Raw genomic sequence first — 25,619 nt, forward strand, 5'->3', positions numbered from 1 at the left:
AGCAAATTTCTGAGCAAGATCAAGTATTATTTGAAGTGTATTAGTGCTTAATAAATTTGACATAAAATAAAGTAGAAGTCATAGAAAAAATAGAAATTGCTAACACAAAAAACGCATTTTCCGAGTTATGTCACTCTTTGAGTAAATGAGCGATATGTACATACATAGATCGACTCAGAAAGTGATTATATATATATATCTCTAAAAAGAACTGTGCGTCTATCACGTTTTTTATATACATGTTATATACAAATGCACAATTACCACATTATAATGTAGAGTATAAAAATTTAAATAGGAGGGCCTTTAAAACCTTTTTGTAGAAGGTGGTGCTATTAACTTCTTTCCACCAATACATACATTCATAAGTATTTATAGGTTAGTGCTCATGTAATATTTTTATGGATACGTATGGGAAATTATTTTTCTTTAAACGATTTATGTCCCGTATGTCTTCTACCAACACTTTGGTCCAATTTCGTTGCTGTATGACAAATATGAAACAAACAATTCAAATTAAAAAATTAACGAACACAATTTAGCTGAATTGAAACTATTGTGGTGGCAGAATTAACAGTTTATACCAGCGATATTGGCAAAGGTGTTAAAAATATGATCAAAGCGAATTTTGTATATACATACATATGTATATGAACGAACGCATGCATACATGTATATACATATTTGTGTGGAGAAATACTAAATGTTTGTGTCTGATTTGAAGCAGACACAAATCCGCCACATCAAAAAAGCCACCTAATCAGGGCTTTATTACTTTAATCAACAAAACTCATTACAAGAACACATAACGTATTTAATTCGGTTGTATGATTTTCAATAACGACGATTTGAAAATGCCGCCACTACTAAAAACAAACAAATTGATGAACCTTTAAAAAGCCTTGGTCACTGGAACAGGCCAACATTTTAAATAAAATAAATGGTGTGCACTTGTGTGTGTATTTGGGTTTGTGTGTGCGTTTCCATGCAGAAAATAAATAAATTCAAACTCAAATTAAACAACCCAATTCGGTGATGGACAATGTCCAACCAAGCACGATGGTGGCAGCACCACCAACAATATCCACATGGAATGACCATAATTATGTGCAATGACCAAAGAATGAAAACAACTGAATCCGACCAAACACAAAACCGAAGCCAAACCAAATGAAATAAATTCAAAATAACAATTTTATTACAAAAACCAAATACATATAAAAAAGATTTGACCATACTAAAGTCTATGCGAATAGATTTGCAGCAGCAACACAAACAACATCTGCCGAATTAAAAAACCAAAAACGCCAAATGAATGCAAACAAACGCACAAAATATGTTCTTCCGGCATTCTTTCGGACTTTGGGCAAACTAATTTATTACGATGAACCACCACCAGTACCGCCACGACCGCCAACAGAATCAAAAACAGCTTCAACCTAAAATACAAAATAGCACTTTACCCCCCATAGCTATCAGACCATCCAGCCCCCGCATCAACCTATCACCACCACCTCAAAAGCAAAAACAAAACCTAAATAAACGTGCAAAATTTTTGCAAATATTTTGAAGGTTCGAAGCTGGTTTCGCTTTTGTTTTATACAAAAATGTTTTGTCTTAAATTACATATAAAACAATAGCAACAACAATAGCAATGCGAATGCGATGACAACAACAAACCAAAAGCTCACAAAAAAAACTAAACTACAACATACAACAAATGGCAAATTAATTCTGTTGTTTAAAAAAACACAATCACACAAACAAATTCACTCTATAAACAAATCGAGACGACGGACCGACGGACAAAAAATGCACAAAACATATTGTATGCCGCCAATTTTATATTCCGTAGTTCAGTTCAGTTCACTTCATTTTAGTTAAGTTAGGTGGTGGTGTTTTTTTTTTTTTTTTGGCTTTTGGTTGTTTGATATTTTTGCAAACTTTAAATGCTAATCTCAAGGGCAAATGACGTGCACTGTGCGGAATATGTCTGTGACCAAAACCACTTTGTTTTGGCATGATCTAGTCCAAATCCAAAACAATGAAAGCCGGGGTGTAGTCATAGTTCATCTAAATAACATCTGTTTCGTTGCTGACCCCATAATGATTAATTACCGCATGGGAATCTGAATAGATATCAAGATCATACGAAAGTATGTGTATGCTTCTGTAGTTGGAAGGCAATACCTTTTCTTTACAAAAATCATCTGTAAGTTCACTCTAAAACAGGGACGAGCTTCTTTGCTTAGATCGTATAGTGAGGGCGCCCACTGAGTTGTTTTTGCATTTGCTTCTCTCTCTCACATACAGTGTAAATGTATGAAAACAAACAAAAACATAATGTGGTTGTTGCTTTTTTCACTCATACGTTCATACATGTCTTCGTTTTGGTTGTATTTCTGTGGTCGTCGCTGCTCTAAAACCTCTTCACAACTACAAGATATGTATGTACATAACATCTTACATACAATTCTAGAGGTTATTTTTTTTCATTTAATTTGTAATATTTTTGCAAATTATTTAAAGAAATCGCTTAACTAATACATAATTGTTATACATGTGTATTATCAGTCGATAAATTTAATAATTTGATTTCCGCTCTTCTTCAAGGAGAAAGCCAACAAATATTTGCACAAGAACTTTATCAATACAGTTTTTATAGTAACACTATTTGCAATTTTGTTTTATAATTTCCCAATTTTTTTATTAAAACACAGATGTTTTAGATCTTCTGTACGAAACATACAAAAAAATAAACAAATATTTGAATTCACATTTGTACATTAATACGAGTACTATGTACGAGTATGTATTTGAAAAATAACATTATTCTAACAACTAAAAGAAAAGGCAAAAAATAAGGCAACTAACTTTACACTTGTTTTTAAAATTAAAATTTATATGCACGAAGGCTACTATATATATATTTTTGACTTAATAATGAAAACGCGAATATTAATGATAACAAGTAAAAACGCGTTAAGTTCGGCCGGGCCGAACTTTTCATACCCTCCACCATAAAATATTCTGAACTAAAATGGAATAATTAGTTTTCATTCCTGTCCCCAACTATAAGTGGGTACGTTAAATGTCAGATAATGTACATAAAATGTATCATTCGGTAGGCCCTTTTTAATGGTGCCTATATCTAACTATGTATGTTGACAATTTTTGGTGGGCTAGAAATTGGGAGGTACCGTTACATAGGGGTTATAATAAAACATGGACCCATGTTGACAGTTTTTGATGGGAGCCTTTAATGTCAAATAACTCCTAATTCGGTTAAAAATTGTAGCTAGAACCCTCAAATTTCAAATTACAGAAAGTTCGTCCAAAAAATAAAGCTAAGGTACGGAAAATCGGGAGGTTTGTTTTGGGGCTATACCAAAACATGGACCTACGTTCGGTTAAACATTTTAAGTAAATCCTCAAAGTACCGAAAATCGGGAAATATCGTTATATTGGGGCTATGTTGAAAATTGTTGATGCAGCTGTGTGGTGACCACTACAACCTTAAAATGTCAAATTACAGTTAGTTCGGTTAAAAATTTTAGCTAAAATTGCCAATTACTGAAAATTGGGAGGTACCGTTATATGGGAGCTATATCCGAACATGGACCTATATTGACAATTTTTTATGGAGAGGTGTTGTGACCACTAAGAACTTCAAATGTCAAATTATTGCTAGTTCGGTTTGATATTGTAGTTAAAATCATCAAATTACTGAAAATCGGGAGGTACTTTTATATGGGAGCTTTATCAATACATCGACCTTTCTTGAAAATTTTTGGTGGAGAGGTGTGGTGACCACTAAGAATTTCAAATGTCAAATGTTCAAATTACAGATAATTCGGTTAAAACTTGTAGGTAAAATTCTCAAAATACCGAAAATCAGTTATATGGGGATACCGAAATCCGTTATACCGAGGTACCGTTGTATGGGGCTATACCAAAACATGGACCTACGTTCATAATTATTTCGAATATAAGTTTTTTGGTCACTAAGAACCCTAAATATCAAATTATAGCTAATTCGGTCTAGAAATGTGAATTTGAACCTCAAAATACCTGAAATCGGGCGGTAACGTTATATGGGGGCTATTCCAAAACATGGACCTATGTCCACTAGTTATATAAGTTTACTGACATTTAAGAACCCTAAATGTCAATTTATAGCTAAATCGGTCTGTAAATGGAACTAAAAACGTCAAAATGGCATAAATCGGGGGTACCGTTATATGGGGGCTATACCAAAACGTGGACGTATGTCCACAACTTTTGTTATATAAGTTTATTTACGCTTAAGAACCCTAAATGTCAAATTATAGCTTAATCGACCTGAAAATGTAGCTAAAAAAGTCAAAATACCGTAAATCGGGGGGCACCGTTATGTGGAGGCTATACCAAAACGTGGACCTATGTCCACAAGTTTTGTTATATAAGTTTATTGACACTTAAGAACCCTAAATGTCAAATTATAGCTACATCGGTCTGAAAATGTAGCTAAAAACGTCCAAATACCGTAAATCGGGGTACCGTTATATGGGGCTATACCAAAACGTGGACCGATATAGCCCATCATCGAACTTGACCTGCCTGCAAACAAAAGATGCATTTTCCCAAAATTTCAGACAATTTTGGTGGAGAGGTGTGGTGACCACTAAGAACTTCAAATGTCAAATGTTCAAATTACAGTTAATTCGGTTAAAACTTGTAGGTAAAAATCTCAAAATACCGAAAATCAGGAGGTACCGTTATATGGGACTATAGCAAAACATGTACCTATGTTCATAACTTTTTCGAATATAAGTTTTTTGGTCACTAAGAGCCCTAAATATCAAATTATAGCTAATTCGGTCTAGAAATGCGACTTAAATCGTCAAAATACCTGAAATCGGGCGGGAACGTTATATGGGGGCTATTCCAAAACATGGACCTATGTCCACTAGTTATATAAGTTTATTGACATTTAAGAACCCTAAATGTCAATTTATAGCTAAATCGGTCTATAAATGGAACTAAAAACGTCAAAATGGCATAAATCGGGAGTTATATGGGGGCTATACCAAACCGTGGGCCTATGTCCACAACTTTTGTTATATAAGTTTATTTACACTTAAGAACCCTAAATGTCAAATTATAGCTTAATCGACCTGAAAAGGTAGCTAAAAACGTCAAAATACCGTAAATCGGGGGGCACCGTTATGTGGGGGCTAAACCAAAACATGTCCACAAGTTTTGTTATATAAGTTTATTGACACTTAATAACCCTAAATGTCACATTATAGATAAATCGGTCTGAAAATGTAGCTAAAAACGTCAAAATACCGTAAATCGGGGGGTACCGTTATATGGGGGCTATACCAAAACGTGGACCTATGTCCACAACTTTTGTTATATAAGTTTATTGACACTTAAGAACCCTAAATGTCAAATTATAGCTACATCGGTCTGAAAATGTAGCTAAAAACGGCAAAATACCGTAAATCGGGGGGTACCGTTATATGGGGGCTATACCAGAACGTGGACCTATGTCCACAACTTTTGTTATATAAGTTTATTGACACTTAAGAACCCTAAATGTCAAATTATAGCTTAATCGACCTGAAAATGTAGCTAAAAACGTCAAAATACCGTAAATCGGGGGGCACCGTTATATGGGGGCTATACCAAAACGTGGACCTATGTCCACAACTTTTGTTGTATAAGTTTATTGACACTTAAGAACCCTAAATGTCAAATTATAGCTACATCGGTCTGAAACTGTAGCTAAAAGCTTCAAAATACCGTAAATCGGGGGATACCGTTATATGGGGGCTATACCAGAACGTGGACCTATGTCCACAACTTTTGTTATATAAGTTTATTGACACTTAAGAACCCTAAATGTCAAATTATAGCTAAATCGGTCTGAAAATGTAGCTAAAAACGTCAAAATACCGTAAATCGGGGGTACCGTTATATGGGGGCTATACCACAACGTGGACCTATGTCCACAACTTTTGTTATATAAGTTTATTGACACTTAAGAACCCTAAATGTCAAATTATAGCTACATCGGCCTGAAAATGTAGCTAAAAACGTCAAAATACCGTAAATCGGGGGTACCGTTATATGGGGGCTATACCAAAACGTGGACCTATGTCCACAAGTTTTGTTATATAAGTTTATTGACACTTAAGAACCCTAAATGTCAAATTATAGCCAAATCGGTCTGAAAATTAAGCTAAAAACGTCAAAATACCGTAAATCGGGGGGTACCGTTATATGGGGGCTATACCAAAACGTGGACCGATATAGCCCATCATCGAACTTGACCTGCCTGCAAACAAAAGACGCATTTTCCCAAAATTTCAGCGTGCTATCTCCATTTTTGTGGATGCTAGAGTGATTACCACAGACGGAGGGACGGACGTGCACAGATCGACTCAGAATTATACCCTGATCAAGAATATATATACTTTATAGGGTCGCAAATGAGTATTTCAATGCGTTACAAACGGAAAAACAAACTTAATATACCCTCCACACTATGGTGGAGGGTATAAAAAATGGTTTTATTGTTTTTCTAAGTTTTCTCCAGCATGACATATACACTCTTGCATGCACTCAAACCAATTGTTGAAGCACTTTTTCCACTCCGATTGAGACACCTCCAAAACATGGTTTTTGACCGCTTCAGCAACCACTGCTGTTTGATTTCGGGTTCATAGTATGGGTCCGTCACCTGTGACTTTATTAACGTCTTTTGAAGCACCGCGTTCTTAATTTTTTTTTTTTTTTGAAATTTCTTTCACCGATCGTACGTACACCGACGAAAACAAACCTTTTTTTGCAGCCAAGTGTTTATGAATATCGAATGTATGCTGATGAAAGAAAAACCAAAGAATGTCTCTATCTCACGGTATGTCACATGACGATCTTATATTATCAGTTTACCCACGCATCAATGTTCTCTGGTTCTCTGATATCGACATCCATTTTTGGACGACCTTTGTCTTGGAGCGTGCTACCTGGTGTGTTTTATGCCGGCGATTGCAGTTTGACTTCCCAACTTAAAAAGATTACTACACAAAAACTAAAATAATTACTCGGACCATATTTTTCAAACAGCTAGGTAGATATCTGTGCAAGATTAAGCAGGATTAAAAGTGTCTTAGTGCTTCATAAAATAAAAAAAAAAAACTTTGTGTTGAATTATGCGAAGCTCGTAGTGAATGAGCTGTAACTCGTCGAGTCTTAGAGATATCAGGATAAAAATTTTACACAAGATACATGAACATTTTTACCAGAAAAGTAAAGGAACGGAAAAATGGTAGATCATGCAGCAATGTCGTCTTTTATTTCACAGTTTTTGATTTAGTTTTGTCAGCGTTCGACTTTTTCTTCTGCTTTTCGTCCGTTTTCTCCGTCATTGTGAAATAATCGTCAAACAAAAGTCGAAAAATCAGTGCTGCCATTTTTTACCTGCAGAAATTTTGCTGGTAGCATTGTGGTAGAAGAGAAAGCCATTTTCGCTCTATCTCCCCTCTCACTCTCTTAAAAAATGGCTTCCAGTTTTGCCACTTTTCTGGGTTAAGGAACGCTTTGCAGGTTAAAAATGGTAACAAATGTTAAAAATGGTAACCTCAGGTAAGTAAAGGAACACAGCTAAAGTGTATATTGTGTCATTTCCTTATTTTTACTCAGCTGGTATAAACTTTTCCAGCAGTATGCTAAAAAGATCACACGAAAGGTTGTATCCGTGTATGAAATCGCATTTGGTACTGAACTGTTCAGGGTGTCGAATCTGGTTTTGATAGCTCACCTTTAGCTCAATACCATCACTGTGTATTTTGTGGAATTTTCATCAACGCTAAATACCAACATCCGTTACCAGATTACATTGCTCGCTCATCTTTACATGATGATGTATCTGCACCAAAACCATCAGCTTGATTTTCAATATTTTGTTAAAATTGTGGACTTCAATCTGCCTCCTGTGCTCACACTACCGTCTCTTTACAGATTTATATAATTATCAGATAGAAAAATGTCCTATATTTTCTCAAATTTGAATTCTTCAACAAATGTAAACAATCGGCTTTTAAGTCACAGTGTCTTCACACGCGATAAAAGATAATAATCGCGATAATGCTATAGAAATTGTTTCTGTAATAAACCAACGATCTTCTTTAATTTTCCTTGGCGTGTCTCGGAAGTGATGTCGCAGGCGAGGGAGTGGGAAACTCATTTCCAAATGCTTGCAGGGTGAAATGGAGGAAAATGATTTGGGTAAATATTTTCGCAAGCTTCTTGTACTAAGCATGACTTCTTGTTTTGATGTTCTCAAATTTTGTGGCGTGACTATTCTGTTAACAATCTAGGGATGCACAAAGATAACCAGACCCTTTTTTCTTAAAGGTTTCAATCTGCTTTGTTGCCTTTAGTTACTATTATTTATGCTTTAAAAACTAAATTGTATTCTAAAATAGTAAAAATTACATATTGTTTAAAAATATTAAAAAAAATCATATTTTTTTGTTATTGTCTCAACTTTAGCTGCGATTAAGAGTAATCGAAATTTCCTTACTGTTTTGTACATAGTTGTAACAATCCTACTTTGGTTAAGTTCTCAACTGATATGTGTGGAGAAGGCGATATGTGTGGAGAAGGCCTGGCTTCGGACTAGTCTGCCCGCTTAAGGGAAAGAGGTGGAAGATATTAGTATTACTACTTCGGGGGGAGTTAAACGTCCTGTCACTTTGAGAATGATGTCAATTAAATACATTGAAGAGCCTCTTCATCGCAAATCATATCTGTAGCCATCTCTTAAATTAACATAAATAAAAATAAACGTTTTCAAGAATTTCCTTGTTCCTTTATAGATGTTGCTACACTTCATTCAGTAACTCAATATAACGATCTGTGACACTAATGTAGTAAATAGTACATGCTTAGAAATAGTTTACACTAGCTATCAATGTCATATGACACGAAATAGAAACATTCCATATCTACCCACGCAGGCAATGTGGAGACGTAATTTCACTGCATTTTTGCTGGTGTGGACGCAAAAACTGAATGGCGTAAGGAAAATCCCCAATATTGCACACATTAGCGACTGTATAACGATGGATAATTTCAGCACATATGACATTGATTGATAGTGTAAACTACATCTTAGCTTTGATCACAAAGAATCATCTTCAGTATAACATTATAACGTAATATGTGTACTACAGGTGTGGTGTTATAGGGCATCAAATCGCCTACATTGCGGAATATTGTTAAGTAACTAAACTTTAGTTTATTGGTTAATGTACATTTGTATGTAACTGTAGCATATGTTTGTATACATGTACAAATAGGCTTTCTCTTAAATGAGCAAAACAATAAAAATGAATTGAAATTATAAATAAAAAGTTCTCTTTGCTCTCTTTGTGATGGTTGGGTGAAAGCTCAATTATGGCAATACAAGAAACGACCTTGCGGATTTTATACATAAAAATAGCTGAGTAAACGCTCTTTATTAACCTAAACTTTTGAGATATATATTTTGTAAGAGAATTGGTTCTCTTTATTGTGTATAGCCATGAAAACAACATGTATTCTTATCAGTTGTACGTACATGCAGTTAGACAATAAAAAGTTTGCAAAACAAAAATATTAGACCATTTGAAATGAAAAACAGTTTCAATGTTATACGAATTTTTTTATAAATAAATAAAATAATATATTTCTTCACATTGCACTATGGGTAATTTGGCTTATTGTGGGCTTTTCAAACATTTTTAATGATTTATATTCCATAAAATATATTTCGCGCGAAATAATGGGTTAGTAAGGGGTTCTGTAATAAATATTTACACTGGGATGTATTTGGTTATTTCTACACTCTTACAACTTACGATTAAATTCTCCTCTGAGTTTCAATAATATTTTTTATTTGCCTTCGTAATTTTGACTTTGACTTCTATTTAAACTGCGGTTTTTGAATATTTTTAAAAACAAATTGCACACTCATTTTATTTAAAAATTCCCTAGCATGAGCCAAACAAGGTACCTTCTGTATTACCAGTAAGACACCAACTCTTTCCAATTTTTCTAACAAAACAATTGTTTGTATTTAATAAGGATTAAAATAAGTAGTTTTGTCATGTAAGATGTAAGAAGTAACCAATTATTTTCATCTTACTGTTAATACAGAAAGTAGTTTATTTACATAATTTTGTAATGGGTTATTCGGCTCATGTGGCTTCCAAATTGTTGGGAAATAATGGGTTATTTCTTAAAAAGTTTACAACGAAAAAGTACAGTCGAACTTCTCTATAACGTAGCAGTTTGGGACCGACGAATTACTATGTTAGAGACCAGGGAAAACGGTTTAATTTGACCTACATACATACATGAATGAAAAGAAAAAAGGTGTGTATATAAATGAACAGACATTGATGTTTTATTTGGATGCGATATTAAAAAGTGATTTTAATTTATTTTTCTGATTTTCCCACTTCTCTTTATAAACAAGGTCTTTACGATGAGCAATGGAAGGAAAAATATGATCAGGGACATTGTTTAAAGACTCGAATCAAAAAAAGTTCTTATCATTTCAAACGATGTATCTAACCGGGAAAATGGGGATAATTCAAAACTTTTCCATCTTTGTCTGTTTCAAAAAAATGTTTTCTATTATTACTTTTAATATTTGATGTTGATGCATATTACTGATTGACACAATGTCTTGTAGAATGTCTATCCGAGGGATAATCTATAGTGAAAGTGTCACAATAAACATCAACATATTCTTCAATCGTAACATCTTCAATATTAATTTCTTATGTTGATGCTATTTTAAAGGGTGTTGATGAATGGGTTTTGCTTCTCTTTTTTAGTGTGAACTTCAATGAAAACAAGTTTGACAAACTTGTGCATTAAAAACACTTCGTTATAGAGAAGTATTCCTTATGGGAAGCTAAAATAGGTGAAAATGGATAGAAAAAAAGTTGTGTTTTCAATTTTTATTCGTTATAGAGAAAAATTCGTTACAGAGAAGTTCGTAACAGATAAGTTCGACTGTGCTTATTTTACTCCTTACTATGTAATTAAGAGTTCTGTGTTCAACGCTCAACATCAGCAAACAATTTTTTGTTAGCAAAACTACGAAGAGTTGGTGGTTGACATGTAAACGTTTAAACAACAATTATTGTTCGTACCCGTTAAACAGTGTGTGTTTGGCATATTCGCATATTCAAATCCAGCAGGGAGCAAAATAAAAATGAGGTGTGTGTTGACAATGAACATAAATTCACCTCAACTGTTCTAAACACAAAATATATGTGTTTTTAGCTTATTTTTCAACTTCTAGTGGCCACAGAACAACTAAATATTCAGTGCGACATGTCCTTGTTAAAATAATTGGTTAGTTAGGTGATTTGTAAGTAGATACGACCGATAGTGCATTGTATATATTCCACGTGTATATTAATAAAATGATAAAAATATTTCTAAAAATAACAATAAGTTAAACAATACTGACAAATTCACAACTTCTCAGTCCTATCCTCTATTTCTGCAAGAGTTGGTTCTAATATTTGGTATGGCCACCTTAAACATTAATTACAGATTAGAAACGACTCCAACTCGATTTTTTTTTTCAACTCTACGACACCTTCAATTATTTTACAAAAATTTTATTGAAGTCAAAGAATCATGTAGATATTCGTTCGTTTCTTTTTTTGTATTTCTGGCTCATTCTTGCATTGTCTTAATGTTGTCTCAAATAGGTAAAACCCCAAAATTATTGATGTATTTTCTGTTGTAAATTTTAAATGAAAATAGATTTATTGAGAATTCCTAATTTGCAAACATTTAGTTGTCCAACTTTATGTTTATACATGTATACGTATGTATGAATGCGATTTGCAAATTGCAAAGTTGTAATCTTGGTAATCAGGTCTTACCTAGTTGTTCTTGTTACGATTGATGAACTATGAAACAAACTATTGTAGACGAATAATCAGAGTTATATTTAATTTTAAAGATTTTAATATTTAAGAGCACGTTTAATGAGTGCCACACTTTTTTTGCTTACAAATGTACATTGAAAGAAGAATCTTAAGAGCGTTTGGGTTTAAGAGAATCCAGAAACGTGTATGACCGCAGAGCATCGGAGCATATTGTGTATAAAAATACGTGTATTTATTTTCTGATTGTCATATTTCTTATATCCAGTTATCAGCATAATTGCCACTTTAAGATCTCATCCTCCATAATGACAAAAATATGAATGCTTTTATAACTATTTAAGGACAGAATTACGCGCAATCATCAGTAAGTTGATATATTTCAGTATCATCATATCATCATTAGTGCATAGATTTCTCTAAATTTCTGTTCTCAATGTCATAAGCAAAAAATACATTTGCTTTTCGTTAGAAGGAGGATCTTTTGTATTAGCCTAAACACTGTTTTAGCAATTTTTCGGCCAGGTTGTAGCTGAAAACTTGGCGGAAGCGAATTAAAAAGATATCAATATAAGTGCGGATAAAACTTACAACATATTTCAGGCAAATGGGTCTACCATCGTGGCTATGTCTCTGTTCTACCCTATTATAAACTGGTCGCTTAGCTGCAGTTTAAGTACTGTTCTTGAGTCGTTTGAACAGGTTGACTATTATTATTGTATTTATTCGGGATTAGCTGAACCCGGTGCGTTTCGCAACCCTGAAGTCGTTTTCCACCCGTCCAGTAGCAGCTGCTTAGGATATGGTATATAGGATAATGAAGGTTGCCACCATAATGAGTGCCCTCCTTTGTGTCTATAACAACAATATAATTGTTCCTCAAACATCCCAGAAAGGACGAGGAGACTTCTCTCATATCAATGAATGCACCCCGATTCATATTGGTTTCATGGTTTTCATGGCTTAAATACTCAAGAAATGTTACACTGAGGGGTATTTTCCCACCGTTGAAAATGAGATGCTTTCTGACCTGGGAATCGAACGCCTTTAGCGGGTGTGCATACCATTGCATCATGGTGGCACGCCTCCTTTGTGTCTACCCTTAAGGAAACTATTTGGTCACATTTTCCAAGTTCTAAGAATTTAATATTTGTGGCCTTGGTTAATTCCTCTAATACTATAACCACACACCTTCAAACAATGAATAAAATATTTAATATGTATTTAATATAGGGATATTTCTGTCTTATATCTACCCGCGTTATATTCTCTAAATGCTGTAATTGCTCTAAGGACAACTTCTTACAACTTTCACTAATTCCACGGAAATGGTGATTAACAAACCGACTATTATTATTTGTGACCCCCTCGCGACACCTTTAACCGTATCTTCCGCTTGCCCTATTGCGACACCGTATATTAATATGAGTACGAATCATACTAAGTTAAAACAAACTTAATACATTGTTGTTGTAGCAGCATGAAACCTACGTAGAAGTATAGATTTGATTCTGGGTTGGCAGTCGCTGACCGAAACACCATGGATTCTGGTCAATCCGGTACGTAAGAACCCGCTGCTGTGGGATTGTATACATTGTTGTTGTTTCCCCTGCGACTCCATAGATCGATATAAGATTTACTTTTACCAGGGTTGAAATTTCTCACAGCTCTACATTATTCTTATGCATGAGCAATTATTTTTTAAGAAAAAACGCGCTAAGCATTTGTCATGAAAGCACAACTAAAATGGGAAAATCCTCATTGTTGTTGCAAAAAACAAAACAAAAATGCATTTGAAAGAAGAAAAGTTCGAGGACAGCGAAGCTGCTCTACATCCAATATGTCTGAGGAGCCTTTACCGAAGGCGAAACATGCATGTCACATAGTGGTGGGTGTGTGGGTTCGAATCGTCGGCTTTCATTTTTCATTTGCATTCTAGATCATAAAGCTCGAATAAAAATTTAAAAAATTCAAAAAAAAAAATGATCTTCGCCTAAAAAGGAAAAATTTTCAAATATATATATTGTTGATTCAACAATATATTTTGTATCATTATGGTGCCTGTCATATATTTTCAAATTTTTAAAATGCCCTATTTTGTTCTTAAAATTTGATTGTTTCTATAATAACTCTTGTCTGTGTTCGACACATTAGATTATGTTGGCCATCGGTTTTATTAAGTTTAAAGGCTTTCGAGCTAATATTGGTTCAAATATACAATATCCCAGCAAAAATACTCATTACAAATTGGCCTACTTTCCCATTATTTTAACACGGGCATGTCATAGGGAGTAAGTACTTGTTTTTTGACCACTAAAAAGTAGATAAATAAGTAGTTACTCCCTGGTTACTTCAAGTCGTAACTACTTATTTAAGTACTTATTTACTTATTTTATTTGCCAAAAAATAAATACTTACTCCCTATGACATGTCCATGTTAAAATAATGAGAAAGTAGGCCAATTTGAGTATTTTGCTGGGATGTGACATTAGTAGTTCATGATGGGAATTGCACCCCCTGGTCGCACCCAGCATATTTTGTTAGTGATGGCGTGTACTTACTTCATGTTTATTTCAACAACATTAAAAAATAGTATTTGTTTTTGGTTTTGTAAAAAAATGAGCCTAGATAAAGTTTAAGGCTTTGTCTTGGATCGCTCTGAAAATTTTCCATCGTATGTTTTTCAAGTTTGTGATTACTCGCGGTGAGCGTTCAACACACAAGCCTCGGATATGTAGTCGAACACACATGCTCTTTGCCACCGTACTCATTACTTAGGAAGGAGTAAAGTAAGCAGTTTTACGTTGCAAAATTTTGAGGAAATAACCCATTATTTTTCAGCTTCCTGGGAATGCAGAAATTAGCTTCTTTACATTTCTTTGTAGTTGGTTACATAATATCTAGCTATGCTAATTTTATGTAAATATGTCAAAATATGCAAGATATGCACAAATTACTGGGCCTAATACGTTTTATTTTGTGAGAAAACGAGTTTCTGTCTAATCAGATTTTCCCTGCGACCTTCCTAACCATATATACATTTGCATAGGATTCCGCTGTCTAATAATAACTAACTGATCCGAATCAAAATCAAAAAGTAGCGACAGAAACCTGTAATTGGAGAATTATTATTTGATGTCATAATTGATGCTTTTCCCCATTGCTTACAATTATTCAATGATATGAGAGAAGTCTCCCCTTGTTCTGAATAAAAATTGTTTTGGTTATTATTGCCTTTGAATTTATTTGTTCAGTGCAGAAAGCATAACACTGTGCGACACGATAAAACGTAACCATATTCTGACTCCGCAGCGTGATAGAAGACTACAAAAAGCTTGATCCCTTAATATGAAAGGAAATCATTTTGTCAGGTTCATATGTACCAAACCGTTGAGAATATTGATTTGCTCTTGCCAAAAAGAAAAAATGGATGATATCTTAGGCACAATTCTACAGTTGATTGTTTCCTCGAATTTTAACCGGCTAGATATGTAAAGGACAACACCCCGACAAAAAATTATAACAAAACTCGATCTTAACGACTCTGACCTTAAATATGAAGTTTAATGGATTTTATGTGTTCACTACATTTGTTCTTTATGACAAAATTAAAGACTCTGAACAGCTTGGAAGACATGAACCTGACCAAAAGATCCCTTTTGACATTAAGGCCTCAAGTCCTCAACCGCGAAAGTGCTAGTGATGGGAAAAACGCCGAGATACGTGTCTTCTCTTTTTTCGTCTTCAATCACTCTTCGGTGTACAGACAAGGTAGTAACTTCTGTAACTGCTCAAATTTTCACATTTTCTTTTAGGCACGAGGAGAAGACGAAAAATATAGGAACATGGGTCTTTGTTCTGGGTTAATGAAATAGCCTTCACATAGAACCAATATCTCGATAAAATATGTCATATATTGATGCTAAATTGGTTACCAAACAAAAATGAAAGAAGTGAACACAAACATGTGCACGTACGTTCACCGGCAATCAGAGTTAAAAAAAATAGCAAGAAATGTTAGTTTTACTCCTTATCCATCCATACTCCTACAATGAACTTATATTCAAACATAAATAAGTAGAAATTTATACACATACATTCATACAGTATTATGAATGTATGTTTTGAAGTTATTTAAATATATACGTACGGAATTATGCTCATTTAAAAACAGGATAATTCGGAGTAAAATATTAAGAGAATGAGAGAGTTAACCCAAGAGAATCGATAGTCTGCAATGTGAGCAACATGTGGCACATGTTGCTTCTAATTCAACGGTATGGACGTTGGTCAACGCTACTACAGCAAACAACCGTACAAAACCACACATGACCAAGAAGAAAAGTTCGCAAAAAAATAAGAAGTTAGTTTTAGAACCTGTATCAAACACGAACTAACATGGGCCAGAAGAACCTGATTCATTAATGCCATGCTGCGCATTAAAAATCTTTCTAACTGCGCAAGCGGTTAATGTACCTCTACAAACACCAACAACAACAACGGCAACTACTACTGTTTGCAGCTGCAACAGCAACAGCAGAAGAACGGCATCTCCTACTTGCTGCTGCTCGTTTACTTGACTATTTGCTGGATCTTGTGGCATTTCTTGCTGTTGCTAGTTTTGTTGTCGTTGTTGCCGTGTAACTTGTATCTGGTGTAATTGAAGAACACTGCGTCAGTTTTCTTCTTGTTGTTGTTCTTGTCTTCTTCTAAGTAAAAACATTTTGGCGTTAGCCATTGCTGTTGCAAGTACTTGCATCCATCTAATGCCTTCAGACTTTTCGCATTAGTTTGCCGAACACTCGCTTAAAACAACTGCATCGGAAACGTTGTGGCACGCGAATAGTACGGACAACAAAACTAAAAACAAAAATCAAAACCATCCGATCACAAGTAAAACCATTTATTATCCGAAAATAATAGCAATAATCCAAAAATCGAATCGGTCTAAAGGGACATTCCCGAAAATAGTCGATATCAACAGTTTATAGAACGAACCAATAACATGCATATAAAGCAATAAAAATTCTATAGATGCAAACAGTTATAGCATATAATTCATGTATAACGACATTTATCCGCAGTGCAATGATAATTGTAGTAATATTACCACCATTCACAGCACATTATTGTCATCGCTTAAACCTACAGAAATTCGTTTTTAATCTTATTTATTTTAATTGATATTTTGTTATTCGGTTAACACAAAAACAAAACTTTATAAAAAATTCATAAACATTTTATGAATATTGGCGTCCGCAATAACCAACAAAATAACAATAACAACCGAAATTTACAATAAAACCACCAATACATTTGCCACCGAATGGAACGAACAACAACTGCCTAAATTACATGATTGAGAAAAAAAATGTTCAACATAATTAAAAATTAAACAAAATAACTGCAAAGTTCGTATAAACAAAAACATCCATATGTACATACATACATATTTATGTAAACACACGTTCATGAGTGCTTTATTCAAACTATTTAAGATGAATGATGAATACCATTAAACTCCGGTTGATTTCAAATTGAAAGTGCAATAAAAAGCAACAACAATAGCCACAAAAAAGGCTCCATCAACTACACGCCAGATCGGAACAAAAACCATCATCATAAACATTATCATTATCAATCGACAGGTAATGCAATCAATACCCTTATCACAATCCCGAATATTCATGAATGGATTTTTGTTAAAATAAAAAGAAAATGCATATTCTGTGCAAATTGTAAAAGTGAATAAAAAAAACAGTGTAGGAGTGATGCCATATTATATTTTGTGCAAATAGAATAACGTTAGCGCATTAGAAGTTTAAATTTACATTTAAAACAAAATTAAATTTCAAAATGATTTAATACATCAATACAAAGGAAAAAATTAAATTCCTGTTTCAATATGGGGCAATATATATACAAATTGGTTATCTTCAAAAAGTCTGTGTGATATTTAAGATGTTATATTTTTCTAAATATAAGTATGTAGTTTCAACTGTAAACTCCCTGTTTTAGGTATTTTTTGTCGGTATTTTGCTTGGCTTTCTCAAAAAATTCTACGTCTTTAAAGGGTAAGGAAACGTTTTTCGAGTAATTAGAAAATAGTAAAAGTAGGTCCGATTATATCGTACCACGGATTTGAGGTATCTTGAGAACCTTGACCCAATTTTTATAAACTCTTCTTTATAATGGAAGCTACAGTGACTCACACGACTAACCTGACACAAACAACATCAATTTTTATACCCTCAGCCGTTAGGCTAACGTGGGTATATACACTTTGATACCACCAAAAATGTGTCTCATCGGTGCGCTCCTTCGGATATCTCCCCACAAAAGATCAAATTTTTCTATAAAATGGTATGAACGATAACTCTCGAAGGAAAATCGATTTGGTCCAAACTTGACACATAATATTATTCCTTCCAGATATAAATCGGGACCCGTCAGGTACCTCCCACACAAAATTCGGAAAAAGTGAAATTTAAGTGCTCCTCTCGGATCGTTTTGAAATAGTTTCAGTAGGTTGTCCTTGCATCCTCCTTTAATACGTAATAATTGTTTTCCTTCGCAAGTCCATACTTCCTGAGATAATGACCTAAAAGCTCCAAAAAACCCGGACCGCACCAACTAAAATGGAAAATCCGCAACATAACTCTCGCAGGGATTCTCTGATTGCTCTAATCTTTGTACATCGTATTACTTTATCTATTCATGTATCAGGTTGGAATATGGACTATATAGATCCCTTCCTTAGGGTACCTACCTCCTACACAAAAAACTTGGGATATGTTCAGTTGAGGAATCGTTGGGGATCTATTTGAAAATTTTTGCAGAAGGTTGTTCGTTGTCCCGGTAGCTATTACAACCACATCCTCTGGGCACGGCTTTCCACGGAATTTATTTTATATGATTACGACACGTTATGTTATTGATATCATTATGAATTGATATTATTGCATAATTTTTTATTGTTATAATTTTCATTAAAAGAGAGGTCAGGAGTTGGTTTTTAAGTTCCGTGTTCGTAATTTGTCGGAATATGGTCCCAGAATTTAAAATTTGGACCAAAAATTAAATTTGTATTTTTTTCCACAATGCTCAATAGTCAATTTCAAAAGCTAAATTATTGGCATTTTCTAAAAAGTGGTTTTCACCGGGCTGATTGGGTCAAAGTGGTGATGGAATAAATAAAACTAATTTATTTCATGTTCAACTCAACTTTCCATCTTCTTCAGGAATTTTTATTTGAAAATTCTAACGACAAAAATGCAATATTTGTTTTATACAGCTTTTTGATTCTTCGTTTATGTTTACTTACAATTAGTTTTCTATCGCATTTCCAATAAATATTATTCTTAATATGTAAAATACGGGACTTCACAACACAGCATTTTCCTTGACCAAACCTCTTACTTCGTGTAATCGTGTGCCAGTATTAAAATATAACTGCGAGCTCTAGCGTAATTATGGTACACAATTAAAACTGTGGAATCCCTGTATATACTATAATGTAACTATGTTATCGGACCACGTATGTATATCAGCGTAATTGGCATCAATGGAAAGGTCAAGAGTTCATCTTCTAAATACAACTTACGGGAGTGGAACACATCTTCTAGGAATAAAGATATATTCATTATACATACTAAACATTTTACCAATTTCCACACAAAAGTCCATTTAAACCGTTAAATACTATCTGATCATCATGTTAAATTGGAAGCTTCTTCGTTGTCATAAAAACAAACCTTTTTAAATAAGGGTATGATTGTGTCCTACAGAGCACCTACATAATCAGGTAACAGTTTTGTATTTGGTCCATTTCACTCGCTAAATAATTCATGACCATTAACAAATAACAATAGGTGTCTATTCTGGCCCGAGCCCAATTTTTAATGGACGGACGGTCAGACATCTCAAAATCGCTTTATCTCATCGATATATGAATTTTGGTAATTGGGTCTACGACGAATATTTCGCGTTGTTACATGAATTTTCAGAAAAACAAACTTATAATACCCATCCCACATTGTGAAGCAGAGTATAAACACTATTGCGGTAGAAATCATCTTTGGTATTGAAATTGCAATACAAAATATCAACCATGATCGTTTATTTTCATAAAGAGCGATTTTGTTACCACAGTAGTCTTGACATAGGGCTGTAAAATTACAACATATTAATGAAGATCTATCCTTTGTTTATCTGTCCACTAATATGTATCATCAAAGCCGTGCACGATGCTCACCAAACCTAAATGTAGCCTTAAGGTAAGGTCACATTAGGCAAATATTTGCTCCAGTGACGGACAGTGAACAATTACTGAGAGGAAGTGAGCGTAAATAATGCATTGAAATTTATGCTCAAGCAAATATTTGCCTACTATGACCTTACCTTTAGTTAGCTTCGGAATACGGACTTCCCCACACAAGTCAGTATCAGTATATCTTTACTAAAAATTTAAAAGGAACATCGAATATTACTGCTATTAATTACATTTTCAATAAGTAGCATACACAAATTTGAAAGCCACAAGAGCCAAATAATGCATTACATAGTTATGTAAACAAGCTACCTTCTGCATTACCAGTTACCATTTAAATGTTCGTACGCGTGGTGCAGTATGTAGTGTGTTCTGCTACAAATCAGAAGTTCGCATGTTGATCGGGAAATCTAAATACCATATTACAGTTAGATCGAATGGTGAAACACCACTGGTTAAAACAAATGGCTAATGTTCCTAAAACCTCAAAATAGCGTCAACTCGGAACACTTTTGTATACGAGTATGGACATTTCTCAATAAGTGTTTTAGCAATAAAAAAGTAAAAAGTAGATTATAGCCAGGATAGAATCGACTATGTGATACCTTACACCACTAACCCTGTGTATAAGCTTACATCTCTCTTACGAAGTTATTCTTTATTAAGTTAAATTATTTGTTATAAAATGTTATTATACTTCAACAAGCTGTGGAAATAGTTACTACCGATTCGAGTAGAACTCGAATAATTACGCTTTTAAATGACCATCGCTTTCGTTTACTATCGAAACTGACTAATGAATGAAATATGTATTTTTCGCCACATTGATGACATCAAAGCTATATCCTTTAGAAAACTCGAAAAACTGAACCAATAAATTCGACACGTTTCTTCATTGACACTAGATCCTGATACTCCTAGTTTAGTAACTTTGTTATTAAATGTTATTATACTTCAGAAAACTGTATAAATAGTTACTACCAATTCGCATTTAAATAACGATCGCGTTCGTTTACAATTGACTTTAAGAAACTGGCAAATGATTGAAATATGTATGTATGTCACACACACACGCAACAACAATAGTTTCTGCTAATACAATCATTACTGTAACCATTATTTGTAACCAATTCGTGCAATTACCAAATAAAGCAAATAAACATTTTATTAAACGATCAAGGGCACAATCGATTTACTTAGTCAACGGCAAAAAATTATCTTTGCACAAACAAAAGCACAATTTCCCATAATCAAGCAAATGTACACACAGAGGACCTATACATAGATATATAGTATAAGCTGAATTAAATGGTTTTTTCATTATTTTTCATAATTTAGAACAAAAAAAAATCATAATAAAGCCATTAATGGATGCAATGCTCAATTCTTTACCAATTTTCACATAAAAATTATATATATTTTTAAAATTTATTGAGCTCTTATGGCCCAAGGAGTTGTTTCAGTAAATTAAAAATATCGTAATTAATGAGCTTTGCCCTACACGCAGAGAAAAAAATATGTTTGATCCAACAATATTCCAAGAGCAAAATATGTATTGTTAACATATTGTTGGATTCCTCATGTAGTATTGTAAATCCAAAAATAGTTTGTGTCAACTGAACAATATTTCTCTCTTTTCTTCGAAAATTTGTTTCTCTTCTCTCGCTATTCGATGCCGTGTTGAAAAAACAATTTTGGTGAGTTGTGGTGTGTTTGTATGACATGCTGCCTTTACCTTTGTTTTTGTGTGTATGTACTTGTGAGACTCTTGTTTTTATTTGTTTCTGTTTTGTTTCATTCTTCTTTCCTTTTCATGTTTGTTATGGTGTTTAATTATTCCTTATGTTGTGGTGGGTTCTTGTGGCTTTTTGTTTGTCTTTGTTGTCAGCCAATGCAGCAAACCATGTTTGTGTTCATCAATGATTGCAATATTATACGCGACATTTATATCCAAGTTATGCGAAAAGTGTATATGAGAAGTATATGCACTCAAATCAAAAATTTCTGGGCTGGTTTTCTGTATTGACAATACTTTTTGTAAACAAAATTAGATTATGATAGTTCCTTCAATCGGTATTGTTAACGATTTTAACAATATTGCGGAAATTCGAAAGTTGTTTTTGTTTTCTATGTTTGTAACAAAAGATGGTATTTTTGGATTTGGATTACAATGTTTGAACAAAACAAATACATTTTTGGAACCAAAACATATATTTTTGTTCCAACAAAAGCGAAAAATATTTTTTCTCTGCGTGTAATAAGGTAACACTATATAAATTTATAATTATTAATTATAAATTTAGTGGATGTCTAAATTCATAATTAATAATTATATAAATATTATTCCAAAAAGCGAAGCAACAAACAGAGAGAATTGGAGATCTTTTCTTAGTTCGTCTTATGGAATAAATGTTCTGTAATGGGCCAGCTAAGTGAGTAAGTAAGTAAGTATCCGATTGGACTCAAATTATGGAGTTAGGCGTTTTAAGGGTTTATTTTTCGATATTTGGGGTCATATCAAAAATATGACAAAATATACAAATGTGCACAAAATATGCAAACAATTTTTCATCGAAAATCGTCATAAAAATCGTAAAATTCTTAGTTAAAGTTGGAAAATCGTCAAAAATTTAAATTAAGAATAAGCGATGCTTAACGAGTTCGGTTTTCACTGAAAAATCATCATTTCAAAAACTGAAAAGCCAATTGATATCTCCCTTCGCCGATCCATAAATGTTGCAAGACTGTCAATTATGTCTTATTAGACCAGATGTATTGCTGTGGTGGAATACAGTGCGCGAAATAATTATAACGTTCACTGGTAACCGTTTTTATTATAAACCAATTACTCAAGTAGCGATTACTTTTTATTATGACATCACTATCGGTGAGTTTATTTTGTATGCACTAAACATAACGGTACACAAATACTTTATATTATCGTGTTATGAGCTCGATTTAGAGTTGTTTGTAAAAATATCAATTTCTGCTTAGAACGAAATAATTATATAGTACAAGTGAAATTTCTGCAAAAAATCAAATAAAAAAATTATTTTACTATCAGGTTTGTATAAAATTATTGAGTATTAAAGCAGATATTACAAATATACATTAGACAAAGCTTTGTTATATGGTATTTTACGCATATTTTACGCAAAATGCCTCGTGCTCCAATTTTAACTTTCGATGAGCGTGAGATATGCATTCGAGATATTGCTAAAAAAAATTAACCGCAACAAGTCTACTGTGCATAAGCATTTGAAAAATCCACAAAAATATGGCAAAGCTGTCCATCCCGCTCATCCTCTAAAGGTCAGTGATCGGCAAATGGACAAATTAAGCAATGAACAAATACATTAGTCCAGCTCAAATACGCAGAGAATTGGATCTACCCATATCTACTCGAAGAGTGCAGCAGAGTTTACATTCCGATACTAATATGAAGTACCAGAAAAGATTACCAGTTCCTCGTCTACTCCCGAGGCATAAGGCACAAAGACTAATATTTGCCGAAAAATACCCGTTGTTTTTAGTGACGAAAAGAAGTTCAACCTTGATGGAACTGATGGCTGCTACATGTACTGGAAGAAATTTTAAGGGTGGATCCCTTATGGTATGGAGGACACCCAAATTATTAAATCCGAAGTTCAAGGCAATAAATAAAGTTTAAAATATAATTTTAACTTTGTACGTTATAATTATTTCGTTCGTCTTAAGATCCTTTACAACTTTATTTTCCTCACTTAAAATAAGAGTTCCACAATAAGTTGATAAAATTGAAGTCTGTCATGAGTTCTTACATGTAACAAAAAAAAATTTAATTAAGCTTTATATTACCTATTTTTCTTAAAAATAGGCTTGTACGTTATAATTATTTCGCGCACTTTGCCTTCTGTGGGGAGTTCAGTAACATAATATTATTTAAAAAAATCGACGTTAAACGGCCAAAAATCTTAATTTGAAATTTTTTGAATATTTTCCAACTTTAAAAGACAATTTTACGATTTTTATGACGTTTTTAGGTAAAAAACAGTTTACATATTTTGCATATTTTTGAATATTGTTTGCATATTTTGCATATACAAAAAATAAAAAATATGTCCCGTTATTGAATTCAGTTTTTTAACGAAGTTTGGTACAGTCAAAATGTTCGTATCTTCTATGTCAAGTTATCAATAAAGATATTAAAACATGATCATTGGATCCATTCACATTATCTGGTAAAAATGTGAATGTCTCTCTAAATTTGTCTTCCAATCAAAAGAGTTTTGAGCACAACTGACCGACTGTTTTTTAATTCCAATGACTCTTTTAGTTTTGGGCTTTTCTTTACAAAACACTGTGTAATTTCAAACAAAGAAACACCACATTGTACCTTTTTATTTGCCAAAGACAATTATTGTGAATGTGTGTTTCATACAATCAAAAAATATTCTCATTAAAATTCCTTAAAAATGTGAAGAGGTTCTCGCTTTCCACAATTTTCGGAGAGTTCAGAGTAACATAGACAATTTTGAGACGCAAACAAGGGAACAACCAAAAATTTCAAACAAAAGAAACATTCATACAAATGTACACACATAAGTAATTTCATATCATCACATTTAACCGAATGGAGCAAGGCATCGAGCAACAAACAGAAACCATTGGTTGTAGCCATCTCATGTTCTAAACTAAACTCCTTTAGAAGATACAATGATGGAAAGAGGGCGCGAGCAGTACACATGGATTGTATTTAGAAGAGGGGATGACTAGTTTGGGATCTTTTTTGTTTCTATATAAGATCGTTTATATACATACATAAACGAATGAAGAATTTTGCCTGCTAACCTACTATCTTCATTTTTTTCGCAGTCGCCGTTCCCGTTCCTTATGTGCGTGTGTATTTGTATATTTTCGATTTCATTTATAATCGCCTTAATGACGCGCCTTTTTGTATTTTTTTTTTTGTCGATGATCATTCTTTGGGATCTACAAAACTTTAAAGTTCTTCTTCTAAGCTTCGACGTCGGATCGTTTGCCTGCTGAATATACTCATGTGTATACTAACATATGTATGTATGAATATTTGTATATGTATGAGGTACATTTACGTTTCAATTTGATATTTGTTCGGATTCCATTCCAGCTTTGTTTGTTGTTTTGTCAATTGTCTATTGTATTAATTGTATTCTTTAGAATTTCATGTAAAATAATCTTGTACTTTACAAAACGTGTTCGAGAGAGGACTATGATTGAGGAAAAGACCAAAAAGACGAACATAAGTTTTTGCCATCTGAAACTTATGTTTATTTCACAATATATTCCATTCTGAGGAAATTGTAAACAGAAGCAAAAAAGTAACTCGCCCTAACTCGTTGAGATCCGTAGTTCGGGTTGGGGTTGAAATTGTACAGATCCCG

The 25,619-nt window shown here is 33.5% G+C and overlaps 1 protein-coding gene across 16 annotated transcripts in view; it reads left to right on the forward strand.

The window, feature by feature from the left end:
* The window catches only part of fru (sex determination protein fruitless), an 805,497-nt gene that overhangs the window by 488,700 nt on the left and 291,178 nt on the right, over nucleotides 1–25,619 (forward strand). The window contains exon 1 of one of the 16 annotated variants that reach the window (XM_073957818.1): nucleotides 16,315–17,596. The exons of 14 other annotated variants lie outside the window; for them this stretch is intronic. The gene's annotated coding sequence lies outside the window, so the exon portion shown is untranslated. Of the gene's footprint in view, nucleotides 1–16,314; nucleotides 17,597–25,619 lie in introns of those variants that run through there. One more of the 16 variants, XM_073957626.1, reaches the window with a different exon arrangement.

This window comes from Musca autumnalis, unplaced genomic scaffold (assembly GCF_047663935.1).
Source record: "Musca autumnalis isolate F117 unplaced genomic scaffold, ASM4766393v1 scaffold_1, whole genome shotgun sequence".
Taxonomy (NCBI): Eukaryota; Metazoa; Arthropoda; class Insecta; order Diptera; family Muscidae; genus Musca; species Musca autumnalis.